Genomic DNA, 3,487 nt, shown 5'->3' with positions numbered 1-3,487 from the left:
AATTTGTGTAAGTTTAAGAGATATTCAAAAATTTTCAAAGGATTCATATATAATTAAAACTTGTAAAGATTTTTCAAGAATTTTGTAAGTTTTCACAAAAATTAACAAAATTATTTTAGGTTCCTAGAAATAATTAAAATAATTTTTTATTTTGAAAAATATGCTTTAAAAGAAAATTAAAGAAGATTTTTAAAAACATCGATTTTCTAAAATTTTGGAAAAGAGTGTAAAAGGTTTTAAAATAAAAATTTTTAATTCAATAACATTAAAAATTTTTTAAAAAATGTAAATAATCGATTAATTCCAATAAGTAATGATTGGAATTGATGAGATTTAAAAAGAATTTAAATTTCAGATCAGTTTTAGAAACGTAGGATAATCTGATTTAAAAAACCGAAAAACCTAAAAATTCTTGTAGAAGAATAATAAAGATGCGCCTGGAAATTGTGTACAATTATCAGTCTGTAAAATTGAAATTCGAATGATTAAAAAAAAATTAATTACAGCACATTTCTTCTCAAGCAGAATCCCCGTTTATAATCGCAAGAGGTTCCATGACTTCCAATTAGAAGAAGTAACTACACCAGTTTTTAAAATTCAAACAAGGTAACTTGGAATAAGTTGAATGAGATTTTAAAAAAAGTTTATTTTAATTACACATAAAATTTTCGGAATTATTTCTAAAAATTTGCGAACATTATAAATTGTAGTATTTAAATACACTTAACATTTAAGAGTTTTATATTAAATTTTGATAAGATATAATAGATATTTATGTAAAATGAAAAAAATAATAATAAAATTCGATAAACGAAGGACTTTCACATAATGAAAGAAACTCCTTGGAAAAAATGTAAATAATTGTTTTGGAATAAATTCTAACAGAAAATTGAAAAAAGATTACAAAACATTTTTTATTATTTCCTAAAATGTCTAAGAAGCACGTAAATATTTGGAAGCAAAATTTTGTAATTATTCCATGTTACTTAACTTTAGAAAAATTAAGGAGTAAAATTCTTTCAAATTTGAGTAAGTTTAAGAACTATTCGAAAATTTTGAAACGATTTGAAAATGATTAAAACTTGTAAACATTTTTGAAGGAATAATGAACATAACTTTATATTTCCGAAAATCAATTTGAAAATATTATTTTTAAACATTTTAAAACATTGCAAAAGATTTCAAATATTCTCAAAGCATCGGAAAAACTTTAAAGGTTTTTTTTCATTTTGCAGAATTAAAAAAAATCAGGAAAAATTTGAATTAAAAAGTTAACAAAAATTAAATAATCAAGTGAATTCAATTAGTCTTTTGTAGACTTGATAAGATTCAAAAAAATTTAAACTTTAGAAGTGTTTTATAAACGCAAGATAAACTTTAGGAACTTTAAAAGAATCTCGAAAGGTTCCAGGAGAATAAAGATAGTTTCATAAAATGTTTGGGAAATTTTAGAAGATTATAAGGAAATTTTTTTCTACATTTTGAATGATGGTATATCACTTTCTCTTAATAGTGACATTATAGGGGCAAAGAAAATAGCAATATGAGTAAAAGGGGAACAAATGTAAAAAGTGTAGGAAAAGGGGATTGGTCAAGGGAAGGAAAAGAACAGTTCAGAGAAAAAATAAGAAATATCAAAATGGGAGAGGGAAATGTGGACGAGGAGATGGAAAAAATTATAGGAGAAATAACAATTGGATTCGTGTGCACAAACAAAAATGAAGTTAGTAAAGGCGGGAATAGAAGTGAGTGGGATGAGGACTGCAAAGAGACAAAAAAGAAGGTCAGAAAGGAATTAAGAAAGTGTAGAAAAGAAAAAGGTCACGAGGAAGAATATAGGAAAAAAAAGAAAGAGTATACTGAGTTGTGTTATCAAAAGAAAGAGGAAATATTTTTTGGATTTGCTAGGAGAAGTAGAGAGAAAAAGTTGTAAAGGGAGGAAAATATGGTAGAGAAAAAGATGAGGAAGAGAAAATTTTAAGGAAGAAATAGTTAAAGTTTTGGGAATAATGAAGGATGGAAAGGTACCTGGTATAGATGAGATTCCAAATAAAGTACCGAAATATGGAGGGGAGGAACTAGAGGAATGGGCATGGATAATCTGTAATAGTGTATGGAGAGGAGAGGAGTGGCCAGAGTTATGGAAAGACAGAGCAGTTATACCAATAGTAAAGAAAGGCAAGGGAGAGGAGGTTAAAGATTATAGGGGGCTGACGTTGATGCCGACACTGTATAAAGTATATGTAACTATTTTGTCGGAGAGATTGAAGATAGAAGTTGAAGAAAAAAAGATCGAGTCACCGAATCAGACAGGGTTTAGAAAAGGAATGGGGGTAATAGATATTATATTGGTTCTGAACTATCTAGTAAATAAGAGAATTAAAAGGGAAAAAGTGGTAATGATAGCAATATTCGTGGACTTAAAGGCGGTGTTTGACTCATTAGACCGAGGAGAAATAGAAAAAGTTATGATAAAAAGGGGGATAAGAGAGGGATTAATAAAGAGAGTATCATAAATTTTTAGAGAGACAAGAAGCAGGGTAAAGGTAGGAGAGCAAGTAGGAGATAGTTTCTGGTTGGTGAGAGGTGTGAGACAAGGGTGTCCTCTGAGTCCACTTTTATTTAATTTATTAATATCAGACTTGAAAGAAGAAATGAGGAGAAAGGGTTGGGGAGGAGTTAGGATAGGGAAGGAAAAGATATATGCACTGGAATACGCTGACGACATAGTGTTGATGGCAGAGGATGAAGAAGGGATGGCGGGAATAATTACAGGATTAGAGAAATACTTAGATGGGGAAAAGCTGAATGTAAATGTAGAAAAGACAAAGATAATGAGGTTTATAAAAGGAGGGGGAAGGAAGAGAGAATGGACAGGAAGATGGAAAGGAATAAAGTTAGGAGAAGTCAAAGAGTATAAATATTTGGGATATATCTTGCAAACGAATGGAGATCATACAGCTCATATAAGAGAAAGGATAAAAAAAGCAGCAGGGTTAATGAAACAGATATGGGGAATAGGGAAAAGAAGGTTAAAAAAAATTGGAGAAAGAGAATGTGGTTATTTGATACGTTGGTATGGCCGGTATTAGGTTATGGAGCAGAGATATGGGGATGAAAAGAAAGGAAAGATATTGAGAGTTTACAAGAAAGGTATATAAGGTGGACACTAAGGGCAGACTGGAGGACGCCAAGATATATGGTGAGAGAAGAAGCGCAAAGGGATAAGTTAAGTATTAGAGCAGGAAAGAGGTCATGGAAATTTGAGACGAAGCTGTAGGAGGGAAAGGGAGGGGAGTTGGCGAGAAAGTGTGGTTAAGATTCTAGGGGAAGATGGATTAGGAGAAGAATGGATGAAGGAGTTGGAGGGTACTAGGGGAGCAAATGAGGGAGAATGAAAGAATACACATGAAAAAAGGTAAATGGAGGTATAAAAAAAGTGAAAGGAAAAGGAAACGGAACTCGCTTAGATTAGTAGCGTAAAAAT

The sequence above is a fragment of the Belonocnema kinseyi genome, chromosome 4 (assembly GCF_010883055.1).
Source record: "Belonocnema kinseyi isolate 2016_QV_RU_SX_M_011 chromosome 4, B_treatae_v1, whole genome shotgun sequence".
Classification (NCBI taxonomy): domain Eukaryota; kingdom Metazoa; phylum Arthropoda; class Insecta; order Hymenoptera; family Cynipidae; genus Belonocnema; species Belonocnema kinseyi.
This window is presented reverse-complemented; position numbering follows the sequence as displayed.